General features: G+C 30.8%; 1 protein-coding gene and 1 long non-coding RNA gene across 7 annotated transcripts in view; one reads left to right on the top strand and one right to left on the bottom strand.

Moving 5' to 3' along the window:
• LOC145296850 (mutS protein homolog 5-like) overlaps positions 1 to 14,543 on the top strand; it is a 1,881,756-nt gene that overhangs the window by 870,680 nt on the left and 996,533 nt on the right. The gene's annotated exons all lie outside the window — the stretch shown is intronic.
• On the bottom strand, positions 3,070 to 13,046 carry LOC145297082 (uncharacterized). Its single transcript, XR_013870105.1, has 2 exons — positions 12,923 to 13,046; positions 3,070 to 3,961 (listed from the first exon to the last, which is right to left on the bottom strand). It is a non-coding gene; the product is annotated as an uncharacterized LOC145297082 (long non-coding RNA).

The raw sequence follows: 14,543 nt of genomic DNA, 5'->3' as shown, positions 1-14,543 counted from the left end.
TGCATAAATTAATAATATGTATATTACGTAGTTATTTAAAAAAAAAATTTTTTTATCCTTCTTTACGCTTTTTCCATTTCAACCAAAGCGTATTGCTACTTAGACATGAGGGACTACGAAATTAAGACGTTCATATAACCGCAACTAAAATAGAACTGTAAATAAAAAATAAAAAACTCATTTCTGCTCATTGATATTAAAAAGAAATTGCTAGTTAATATCAATGCCCAGCGCTTCTACAGAATTGGGACGAGATTTTGTAATCGATAAATGGAGTTTTCAGATAAAAAAAACAAAAAAACAATGGTTTCAACTGATTTTTTTGTCAATTCTAATAAATTATAATGGTAGCTTCCAAATTATGCAGTCGAAATTACCTGAATATTACTGAATTATTAAAAAGAACAACTTTAATCGTGTTTGCAGGTGAAAAATTGTCGCCTTCTTGTTTGAATCAAAACGGAAAATTTACTTCTCTTTTGAGTTCTCCTGTGTCTTACAATCGTTTTCATCAAATTCTATTTTTATTTTCTTTAATAAATAATTTTCTACCTTATTGATTTTTGTAATTTATAATCATCTTAAAAATATGAGGAATACGTAGATACCATTGTTTTCATGTGAAATTCAATATTACGATTTCCAAAATTTCGTCCCGATAGTGTAGAAGCGCCCAATGTTCTTTTCTAACATTCATATTTATATCAAATATACTGCTATATCTGCTTTTGCATTCAGTGATAAATAGGTTTTATGAACAATAAATAGAACAGTAGTTATAACAAATAAGATTGTATTATTTATATGCGAGTCAGTGCCGTTTATATATAGTACCACTTATTCCCGTCCCTGTGTTTATGATCATTATAATTATGTATCAATAATTATTGGGTTGTCCGGAAAGTTCTTAGCGTTTCTTATGCACACAAAGAGGATAGAAATAAGATGTCTTTTTTTCTTAGCAATATTTATTTAGTGAAAATGGTCATTAACTATACTTTTTGAAACTTACAACTCTTATGCAAGTGCTCTAATTATAATATTTCGATTTTCTACAATTTTTGTCTTAAAAACATCAATATTAAATTTTGAGACTTCCACCGTAAGTGTCATTTTCAAGACTGATGTTTCAAGCTTTGAATTTTGCAAACCATTTCTGAACAGTTGATTCCTTTGTAACGTTGTCAGAAACAAATCTCTGTGAAAGTTTTAGCTGCAGTTTCTCCTTTTTTGAAGAAGAAAAAAAAACATAATTATCCGAACATTAACTTTGCTGCAACCCATTTTCTTGTAATGAGTAATATTTGAAAGTAAATAAATACAAAAAATTTGTTACTAATGTTATTTTTGCACAATTTTAATTTTGAATGAGTTTTAATAAAAGACAGCTTCTGACATAGATGAGGACATTAGATTGAAGACACTGATTCAAAATCTGTGGCTCATTTGATTCTTTGATCAACTGTTTAACTGTTATGTACACAGCTTTGCTTTATATATGAAAATCACTAAGTAACTGAATACGATTGTTTTAATAAATGAAAACGATATTATAAATCAAATATTTCGGTCATAACAAGCCCTTCTCAAGTATATGTAAACAATTTTCTCTTTTTGCACATTATCTCTATCTCTACTATTATATAAAAGGAACGTTGAATATCTGTGAGTTCATTCCCTATACACTCCAAAATGGCTGAGTCGAGTTTTATGAAATTTAATACAAAGGTACTTTGTGTGCTTGGAAGTGTTCTTAGATAGGTTTTGTGCCAGAATGTCTTCAATAAGTATCGATACCAAAAATAATGTGATGATAGAAGAAACAGACAAAGTTAACATCTTACACAGCCCAACATCACAAGTGCATTTGAGAAGTTATATTATCATACAAGCCGAAAGGCCAAACATATAAAATTAACAGTAGGGTCTCTGATATGATAGCGGTGTATTTAAAATGAATGTTTCTGTTTAAAGCACAATTTCACAATGATACTTGACTTTTTTTTTATTTTAAACTTAAAGTTATTATCACTGCACAACCAATAATGCCAGGCATATAAAATCAAAAGTAGTTTCTTTGATATGACAAGGGTGTGTTTGAAATGAATGTTTCTGTTTAGAGAACAATTGAAGCATGATATTTGACTTTTGCATTTTAAACTTTAATGGAAACCATTGTATATAAAAATAATTTTATAAAATTAACAGTAGACTACAATATATTGTGAACTAAGTCACTGTGGGGAGGCATGTGAAGCTTCCTCCAAGTGCATCATGATGGGTCCCCAATTAGAGTAGGCAATCAATCGATTTGATTGAAAAATTAGCTATTTCATCAATTTCGATGACAATGAAAATATGGGAGTGTAAAACATTTGTTGATCATCATTCAATCCCGAGTAATGCCAGGTCACCCTGCTAGCTGTCCCATTGTAGACATCTGACTTCTCTCAATGTTATTGGAAACTATTTTTAAATGCCCGGATCTTTGTATGGAAATGTCGACACGTGTGTAGTTATTAGATTGAATATTTCTACATCTAGACGCATTCGTTAATGAAAATATGAGAAATCACTTTGAAATGCGATGCAAGAAATTTCTTCGCAATATATGAAAACAATCACATATTATATCATGATATAAACATTTGGAATGGCCTAAAATATCCCTTTTTACATGAGTTATTCTAAATATTTATAAAATTAAATATTTATAAAGCTCTACTTAGTATTGAATACTTAAAAAAGTATTGGGTTTAAATTCATTTTTTCAATATACCTGAATTTGTTATATATATATATATATATATATATATATATAAATAATCAATACGGAAAGTGTATATGCTTATATCATTTCTACATTTATTTACATGAAATACAAAATGTTTTTTGTAGAAAAAACTTTTTTTTAAAAGACCAGGATTTTCGACCGTACTTTCGATTTTCTTCAATGTAATTATATATATATATATATATATATATATATATATATATATATATATATATATATATATATATATATATATATTAGATATGGAACAGGAGATGAATAAATAAAACGAATAAACATCTGAAATACAGGGTGTCCCAAAAGAAGCTGACGGATTTTAAATTTGATTAACTTCCTCAATATTTAAGTTATGCTTACCAATTTTCATATGTAGATAGATGAGCCTCTCCGTGATTATTTGAGATATTTAAGTTATGCTTACATAAGATATCATAGTCTACTTATTCTAATTTTATTTACACAACTTAATCTAGGGTATGTTTTTCAAAAGGTCTAATTTTAGTTATGAAAAATGATGTTACTCAAATGTCCACCAATTCCGATTACTTCATCCGCCGTTACTCCACACCATACTCTACATTTTTGAGGATGTAATTGCCATTGTGCTGTTGCATGGGCATTTTCTGATCCCCAAATCCTGTGATTTTGCTTATTTATGAACCCATTCAGATTAAAATGGGTCTCATCAGACATAATGAGGTTTTTGAAAAAGTTTGGATCCCCATTGGCCAAATCTTGGAATTACATGGCGTTTTCCAGCCTTTTTTCCGGATCGTTTGGCTGAAGCTCTAGCACCAATTGAATTTTACATGGAAATTTGCCCTCTTCATGAAGCATTCTGTGAAGAGATGATCAAGAGACCCCAATTTAACTCGATCTCCTTTTTACTGATGTGGATGGATCCTCGGCCACACTCTCTGCTAATCTCTGACGATTCTCATCACTTCTTGCCATACGGGGTCTACCAGATTTAGGGAGGTCACATACAGGTCCTTTGCTCATGAAATTGAGCCACCATAGCTTTTATTGCATTGGGAGTAGGGGAATTTCTTGTGTTGAAGTTTCGTTGAAATTCTCTTTTTCAACCGAAAATGACTCTACGATAAATATCCGCTCCTCGGTAGTGCAATGACTCATGATGACCTTGGAGGGGTTAATCAAGATGATCTGAAAAAAATAAAAGAAAAACATAAAAATTAAGAAAGTTATAAATTTTTTTTTTTTTTTTACCATCAGCTTCTTTTGGGACACCCTGTACAAAATCAACACAATGAATTGTTTTACAATCAATGATTTATAATTTTACAATAGACGCACACACACACACACACACACACACTGCAGATGTAATTTATAAATAGTGATTCCACCCAACTTTTGACTTTTGCTGTAAACAACTAATAATAGGTGCATCTTGGTTGATCAATAAGCACAGTTCTTGACTGTGTTCAAGTATCAGATGTCTTATGACCCTTTCCAATTTGTTTAAGGAACACATAATACTTGACATGCTTCAATCATTCACCATAAGATGATGTATGAATAACAAATAATTATGGCTTTGATATTTCAAAGAGATTTACAATCCAAGAAACACATAATAAAGACAAATTAGTTTCACCTGAAAACAAACTTATGCTAATAAGCTTGGCATGTTTTACTTCTGGAAAATTACTTGCTTTCCACACACACACACGCACATGCACACACATGCACGCAACCATTTTACTTATTGAGACAAGCATTGTTGACTCTATATAGTAAAAGAGATTCCTTTTCTACATTCTTGAAGTACAGCATAGAATTTGACAGTTTCGGGTATTATCAGATGTTTAGATGGATTACATTGGCAATTATGATGATGAGGATGAAGGGCAGTGACAGTAGAAACACATGGAACTATGACAGTTGTGATGACAGACACTTCCTGAGAAAATGAAACCTCATAAAGCTGCATGAAACCATAACGAGGATAACAATAATGTGATGACGTATAGATAGCAGAGAAAAAAAAAGGAAACTAATGATAAGAATCGTTATTATATAGAAACCTTGAGCACGTGATACAATGAGAAAAAAGATGTCTGGTCACCTTTAATGCATCCAAGGTGCTCAACAGAGGTTTTATCTATGGTGCCTTCCCCATAGAACATTTGTAGCAGACACTCGTCTAGCTAACAATTTCCCTTATCTTTTTGTGCCTAAAACTAAACGTAAATTCCATGAACAAAGTTTCTTTCCTATGACTTCTCATCTGCAGAACACAATACTACATGCCTGCTTCCCAGCTGACTATAATATAATCATTTTTTAGTCTAACATAAACAAGTTCCTATTAAATAAACAAACACTGCCCAAGTTCCACAATTGTCTGACATACATTAACTCTTATCCTTGAGTGGCCTCCGAGCCTTGGTAAGCGGTGCCTCCCCCACCCCAAATAATAAAAGAAAATAAGCAAAGAGAATTTGAAAATATGAATATTATTAAATAACTTCTATCTTGAAAAGGAAGGTCAGTATTCTCGATAGGACATTAATTTAAACTTAAAATTTCTAGGATTTTTTTAACACGTTTTTAAGGAATTCAATTATTCTTCAACAATTTTCTAACTATATAATAATTCATTTCAGAAAAATGTGCTGACCAGATTTAACTTTGAAGTATACATGTTCATTACGGCTTTTACTTTTTTGCTACTCTTGCAATCAGGTTCCATAATTGCAGCTTCTAAGTTTTTAGATTTTATATTGTCCACAAAATTGAAGACCGAATTTACCATTGGATTTTATTTATTCATTATAGATTTAGCTTCTTTACCTCTTCTGCAAGTCCACAACCGCAAATACTAAGTTTTCAATTTTTATTTTGTTCTAGAAGTGTTTCCTTTACACAACTCGACTATTTATTTCCATCTGATAAGAAAAGTATAAATTTTAGAAACTCTATGGATTAAGGAATAACTTCTATTGTATTCCCTGTTTTTGAACTTTGATGATTCAATAAATAATTTAAAATTTTTATCTGTCATCAGTTTATATATATATATATATATATATATATATATATATATATATATATATATATATATATATTATATAAAGTGTAATATAAATAACCCCCTTTTAACTGTCGAATTAACAATGAAAACAGCCGTTACTTATGCTACACATAATGCTATTTACATATATAAAGCTGTACCGGTTCAACATTGACTGCAAGTCCTTTGTAATCCATTTTTGTATCTTTATAAATTTTACTTATGCCTTCTTGATCATTCATTTTTTCATGATTGACGTAAGCAAAAACTGCTGATTGTAAAAAAATAAAACAATATAATTACATAAATTCACCAGGATGCCTCACTTATTTAAAGCCTCTTTTAAGAGCTTTAATATCAACTCAGACTTTTTTAAAAGAACAGAATATGATCGTCTTGTCTTGCAACGTTGCATCAGTAGGATTGTTACCACACACCAACAAGTTATTATCTTCATTGATCTAAAAAATATGTTTGATATTGTAAGCAGGTCAGATGTTTTGAATATTCTGAACCAACAACATTTCTCAGGATAAAAATCAATTCATATGAATCAGTAAGTTACAATTTTATGACTTGTTTGATTCTATTTTGTTTCTCTGATAGAATTAGGTACTTTCAGCAGGGACCACATAAATGTTGCCAACACCCTAAAGTTGCCAAGTTGTCAATCTCAGCTAATATCCACTACACCAGTGCTCCCCTCCCTTCGTTTCTCAGAGCGTTTATCTAAATTATATTGAGACGTAATGGAGAATAGAGAAGATGTTACTAAATTTAAAGTGGATCTTGGGTCTTACTTTCGACAGCCTTTTAACTATCTCTTTCCTTATTTTGTCCTTTAATCTTCACATGAGTGATGTTGCTAACAAAGGGGGAACAACTGCTGTTTTATGGCTTGGAATCTCTATATTACACTTATTTTTGGTTAGTTTTTAGCCTTTAAGTAGTAGTTTCTGTTTTTATCTAGCTTCTCACATCAAGTGGCTTCATGTCTTTTTTTGAAGCGATTTTCATAAAAGGAGAAAAAAGTACAAATTAGTAACATCCTTTCAAAACCATTCCTATTAACAAACTGAAATTCTCGGTTTTAGACAACCCAGTATCCTTAGCATGTTATTAAAATGGATCTGAGAAGAGGTAGATTATGAAAACACCCCAAAAAAAAGTCTCAATTTATAAAGAGTCTCACTAAATATGCTTAGATAATGGTGAATCTTCACTCTCTTTAAGGATCAAATATTGACTTTGTTGATTGAAACAACTAAAACCAAGATTATCTTATTCATCATATTTAGACTTTTCGGACAACTGTTTTCATCTTGTGTGTTATTCTCATAATGTTTCATTCGATATGTATTCAATGGAACCCTTTATCTAATTTACTGCCGTAGCATGCTCTCATCCCATCAGCCATGACTAAATAGAAATCCTAAGTAATTTGCAGTTGTATTTTGAGTGCCATCCACACTTAGGATTAAACCTTCAACCTCCAGAAGAGTGTAATTTACAATTGAATTTTACCAAGTACTTTATCCACTACGAGGCAGATTCCTGAGTTTGGCAAGATATATGTGAAGTAGGTCGAAGGTTACATCAACTGAAACGTGAAAATAGCACACAATATGAGAACAGTAGTCTGAAGAATCCAAATAATACGAATGATTAATCCTCATCTAAAAAAAATTCAGAAATATGAAATTATCTTAATCAACCCAGAAGTAGACAAAATTGTTCTAACTAAGAGAATGATTCCATTTCATATCAAAGTTCCAATATCCTTTTTTCTTGTCTTATTTCAATTAGAAATAAATCATCTCTTGTGAAAATAATTATCAATTTACAGATTGTATAATAACTCCTTCATTTTGCGTTATGTGCCAAAATGTGAAAGGTAGCATGAATGAGGAATCCATGTTTTTATCGCTTATATACTTTATTGTAGTAGAATGGCAACATTCTTTTAGCATAACCAGCCTCACACACACAGTCCACTCGTCAGCCCCCACTGGAGGGAGGAAAAAGTGGAACGTCTGCTCAATTCAACCTCGGTCTTGTTCGAATTTTTTTTTGCTCAATTTTCTCAAACATTAACATAATTTTTAGAACTGTTTTTAACACTTTTCTCAAATCGGTATATCTCAAAAAATGTTTATATTTTGTTTTTGTCTTAACCTTGAAATTGTCACAATAATCACAGTCGCATTCCAAGTGCGATGTTTATCCACATCCCCTGACCTACATCTTATTACAATTCTTATTTACTATCTTGGTTTTTCGATCAACATGAGATAATCTTCTCACATAGATGCACCTATTGTTATGAAATAGAAATGGTTACTTTCAAAGTCTGTGGTGTAGCAATTAGATATGTTGAAGGAAACACAATTAGATATGTTGAAGGAAACACAATTAGATATGTTGAAGGAAACACGTTTCAAAGGTTAAAATGATCTTTATTGTCAAGACGAGAGGGGGGTGCAGAGTGAGTCAATTGGAAACTGCTAGTCTGAAAATCACCATGTTGTCATTGTCTTAACATAAGTGAGTAAGGCTTCTCTGGCTTTTCTGTTTAATTTTTGATTTTCACATACGGATTGAAATCGTACCATTCCAATTCTAATATGAGTTTCACTTTTTTAAAATCTTTTAATAACAGACTCTCTTTGATTTTGGTTCTTCTTTCACTTCATCAACTCATTTCCTTCAGCTGGCTCTTTTATAGCTTCCTATTTATCAACAGCCAAACATGTTTTTCAACCACACAGCAATTCCATGTAAACAATTGTGATACAAAGGTCCGATTAACACAATGTGCTACCACATTAATGATGTGTTATTTTGTCTGTAACTCACATTATTTATATTACTTGTAGCGAATCTGATTTTAAGCTATATAACACTTTACTTATTGTCTTACATTTTTAGTCTTTAATATAATATGCAAATATATTGGTATATGATCTTTCACTTCATTCATAAGATAAATTACCAAAATATTATCTCAGATTGGCCTACTTGATATATAGCCTCATTGATAAAAATGTTGGTTGTATCTTCTAAAATGAATTCTATTTAGAGATTGAGTTCAATTGCTGGTGAAACAACTCAAGAAAAAAATTAACTGATATTGTTACAGAGCGTGAGTGCACGTATGACAGCTGTATGCAAATTACCAAGTCGTGTGCAAGATGACGCCATGGCAAAGAAAAAGATTATAAGAAGAAGAACGCGTGTACAGACTAATGATCATGTTAAAGAGATGGAAGTAAATATATGTTGTTGCAACGGAAAAAATAAGTCAAGTTATTGTTTTCTGCTCCTTGTGATGTACTCTGCATACAACATGTAGGTCCCTAGTGTGGACATGTAACGACTGTTATAATGGTATGTTATCATATCTACTTTTATGGACTAAATGAACTCTTCCTCTTCCATAAATGCCTCTCGGTGTTACGGCAACACCAGTCTAATATTTGGCAGACAGAATGACGTTCAACTCATCTTTTATATGCTGTATTTATATGCTCTTAAATATACTTTGTTACACTTGATCTCATGTCTGTGTATTTTTCCCAACCTCTCCCCTGGTCCACAACATACATTTAAAAGACATGGAAGACAGAATGAAGGCAGCCTATCCTCCAATCAATTCCATAAAACATCAACTTGAAATTCCAAATAAAAAGTACATGAAGAAAACCAGAGGGTACAATAGTTTGAATGTAAGCATCATCACCAAGATGAGGATGACAATATAAAACAAGTAAAGCATGGTCCCACATGAGTGCACAGTGAGCGAGGCATAAAAAACTGACTAAGTTCAGCATTGCCCCCCCCTCATTTAGCTCCCAAAGTCTTCAGGGACGTCAAATCCTGGTGAAAATTGACAAATGGTGCAGTTTTAGGCCTTAACATATGTAAATTTGAGTTCTGCACCATGCAAAAAAAAAAAAAAAAAGACTAAGTCCATCATTCCCCCCCCCCTCTCCATTTAGCCCCAAAAGTCTTAAGGCCTTAACATATTTAAATTTGAGTTCAGTACCATGCAAAACTGCTTAATAGACATCCACAGAAAATTTAGGACAAATATGGTAAAATAGTCCCAAAAATGGAGTGTTTTTATTATCCCTAAAAGAGCCCCTGGGGCATGCCCAAGGGTTATTGTGAAGTATAAACAAACAAAATTATATAGAAATCAGTTAGTTACAACTTTTCAGAAAGTTTTATAAAAATCCATTTTTTTTTTTTTTTTTTAATAAGCACAAAAGTGTCAATGTTAACCATTTTTAACCCAAAAAACATCCCCCCGGGGGGGGGGGGGCAACCGGAGTTTTACTCAGGTCATGTTTAATGCTTGTGCAAAATTTCAAGGCGTAGTTATTGAGAAAAGTGCGAACAGACGAACGGACAAACAGACAAGGGTGAATTTACAAGTCCACCCTCCTTTTATTGGGAGACCAACATATAAATGTCAACTTCAAGATATTTAAAACCATTTCATCTATAGTTTTGCTTCTTCGTGTGTTAAGAAGAGATCTTTTGTAGTAGATCACTAATAGAATAGATGGAAAATAATGTATTTCTAAAGTCTAAATATTTTTAAAAACTAGTATTTACCTAGTGTTGCATGAGTGGTGACGTATTGCTTACAGAGAATTATTCATTTTTTAATGTTTTTACTCTTATTTCATTTTTTATTTCAGTATAATATAATTGATAAAAAATAATATAAAATGTGTGATTATCAAAGTTATGTATAAACAAGAAACAAAGACATGCAAAATTTTGTCTGATAGTTGGCAGTAGAAGTAAATTGTCTTAGAACAGTTCCTCTTGCTTCCTTTAGAATATCACAAATCTAAAAAAAAAAAAAAAAAAATATTCCTCTTTCTCTAAACTTCATCCTTTATCACCTCCTCTCATGGTTTCCTTGACCTACCCTTATGAACTGAACTTCTGCTTTTTACATAGATAGGTGAAAATAATTTTATACACCATCTAAATGATACAATAGAATCTTATGATCATACTATAATAGTGTCGGTTGTCTTTCTATTTGCAATAAAATCTAAACCTGACACAAGTAATCATATTCATTGCGATTTAAACCAAACTATTGCAATATTCACTGCAAATATTGTATGATTGTACGCAAGCAATATAATATCACACAAACAATCTATTTCAGTTTTGTTTATATATAGTAAATGAATTTGTTTAAAACATGTGATCAAAATTAAAAAGCAAAAGATGATGTTTGTAGTCAAGAAGAGTAAGGGAAGATTTCGTTATTCTGTAGCCGAATAATTTATTCAGGTGACGGGAATAAATCTTAAAACTAATTTCTACAAATCAGGCAATTTATTCTTGGTTTTATATTCATATCATCAATCATAGATCTGTCGAGCAGAAGGCAGGGTGGGACATATAGAAATGTGTAGATTTGTATTTAGAGATTCCAGTTGACCTAATTGGAGACAGGAACACATACATGTGCATATGATCGGAGGGGGGGGGTCGTGCGTGCGGGTGTGTTATTGCATATTTGAATGTAGATAGTTTTATACTTTTACGTTGTCGTTCAGATACCAACATTTTAGAAAATATTTTTCAGATTAAACAAACACTGAACTTCGTAAAAATGCACACATTTTATCAGCAATACATATGCAAAAACTTACTTTATATGTATGAGAAAGAAAGAGAGACATAATAAATTGCGTTTATACATTAAAAATATATACGTTGTTATATATAAATCAAATGCATGTGTATTTTCACACAATAAATTAATTCATATAAAATATATTGTCTTATATCAGAAAGTGTGGTTTTCATATACATATATACACACACGCACACATACACACACATATATATATTAATAAAATTTAGTTGAAAAATAAATTTTCAATGGGAAGACAAATTTATCTAAATAAAAAAAAGCTCTACCCGATTAGGAGGAACAAACAATAGACACAGTTAAGAAGATAAAGAATAAAGTTATATAGAAACTATTACATTATCAAGTCAATAAGGGTTACAGAAGTAAGAGAGAAACCTCTTTAGGACATGGCATTTCAAAACTAAATACTTCTCATCATAAAACTTTTACAAATTTATAAAATATTAAAAAATTCAAAAACTTAAAATCAAATCGTTTTTTAATTAAAAAAATAAAGTCGGTTTCCACTCTAACAGTTTTCTTAGAAAGAATAAGTATTTTCAGAACAAAAACTGATCAATTAAAATATATTTGGGGGCCAATAACATATAGTGTGTGTGTGTGGGGGGGTAACGAAAATTAGTCTAGCTTAATAAAATAGAAATATGTCAAATGGATAACTATACCAACTAGGTGTTGCTCAGGGTCTATTATATTTAAATTTATTTTGTAAATATTTCTATGATCTGCAACCATGCTTTTCTAAATAAAAACAAATAAAATGTTTTTATTTATATTTTTTTTGAAAATGAAAGGTACTTCTCGAAATTCTGAAAGACATTTACCATTCTGGTTATATTAAACAGTAAATCCATATTTACTGTTTAATATGCAAATGATTTTGAAAAATAGATACACAAAAATTTATAATTCAAATACGATATTCATTCATTTGTTAGATTTTAATCATATGTTAAATCAATTCAACATGCCAATATTCTACATTGCTAATAGCTTCTTATAAACTTACACATTTTTTTACCAGTAATGCTTCAAGCAAACTACGTTTCTCCTTTTTAATATATATATATATATATATATATATATATATATATATATATATATATATATATATATATATATATATCCATCCACATGAAAGTAGCAAAAATAAGTCATACATCTCATATTTAAAGTTTCTGCTTTCTTCGCCCATGGCTAACACTCAGAGCTGTACAAAGTATCAGTAAATATTTGAAATATGGATATTTTGTATTAACAATTTTTGTTTCAGATATAAATATGTCTATCCTATATAACCATTGGAATATGACACTGATCAAAGAAGCTTTAGAATTCACAGTTTTAGAGGAGCCATATTGTAAGTTAATATAAAAGGCAAACTTAATCCGCATCATACCTCACAATAGATTCCATTTTCGATTGCTAACTGAGTGATCGTCCAATTCATCAAGGAGGAAAAATAATCAATTTCGTCTTTTCTATGTTCATCAAAACTCTCTAGCAGCAGTTTTCATTATTAATGATTATGTGTCTATTTACTTCTTTCTTATTTCTATATACGTGCACACACATGCAAATATATTTAAGATAAAACATATGTCAACGTGTATACAATAATTCATAAAATTAACCATTTTTGTCACCTATTTCTGACATGCATTCTATATATGCTATACTATGACAGCACACACACACACACACACACACACACACACACACACACAATGAAACCAAGTATAAGAATATACGCAGACCATTTCTCATTATCATGACTGTCACATATCCATAGACAATGCTATATAAATATTCTCCTGTACATCCAGAAAATGTGTCTATGATGACACATTTTCTGAATGCAGTTATATATGCAAATATATACGTTTTATAGACCTTCTTGTGTTCAAACAATTCTTGTATAAATATTCATCTACATACATTTCCTTATTTCAAGATGTTGTATTCTTGCATCCACCTAACACGGATTTATATAAATAGGGATGTTTATTGTTTGTCTTGTATACATATTATGTTTTCTATGTAAAAATCCACGTACACATCTATTGCTCTCATATAAAAATATGTATGTGTATGCATAATGGACAAATCTATCTGCATGTGCACACACACACACACACACACACACACATATATATATATATATATATATATATATATATATACTAGCAGGCCACCTAACATCCCCTGGTAGTAAGATATGCTTAAATATGATGTTTAAATTCATACAGATTTTGTATTTATTATTATAGAGCCAAGTCTCTTACGATTATTATATTGTACCCAATATATAGTAGTGATTTAAAAAGCTAAAAAAATATGACTTGGCTACCATCAGCTAGAATTAAAACCAAAACATTTAACTCTCTAGTAGTATACCATATGACCTAAAGACAGATGCTTATGAAAACTTCAAAAATGAATGCAGTTTAACATATAAATGTATACTTGCATATATGTAAAGGAACGCTATAAGTTGGCTTATGCCTACCTAGTTCCCATATTTTAATTTTGACCCATTAGCATCTATTTTTATTGACTAAAAACCAAATCAAATTTTTTCACAGGTCCAAATCTCCTACATATTTAGTTCCAAGTTTGTAAACTAAAAGTTGACAGAGGCATTTGGTAGAGACTGTTCTCACAAACAGACAAGGTCTCTTTTTATATATATATATATATATATATATATATATATATATATATATATATATATATATATATATATATATATATATACTAGTAGGCCTGTATATTGACGTTGTCCGGTGGAAGTATGACACAATACCAGAACAGATTCGTAAAGGATACCGATTCCCTGAAAACACGTTAAACTATAGTGAGGTGCACTGCCGGCTCTGGCGACTGTGACCCAAATTAAATCATTTGGCTTCCACTGTCTGGTATTGTCTGGCAGTAGCAGGTAGCAGAAGCCATTTTCTGTAATTGTTATCACTGGCAATTAGTGCTGCTTTGGAGTAATTATTTGGAGGTACTGCCTT

Source organism: Euprymna scolopes, chromosome 17 (genome assembly GCF_053919585.1).
Source record: "Euprymna scolopes isolate OS-2025 chromosome 17, ASM5391958v1, whole genome shotgun sequence".
Taxonomy (NCBI): domain Eukaryota; kingdom Metazoa; phylum Mollusca; class Cephalopoda; order Sepiida; family Sepiolidae; genus Euprymna; species Euprymna scolopes.
This window is presented reverse-complemented; position numbering and strand designations above follow the sequence as displayed.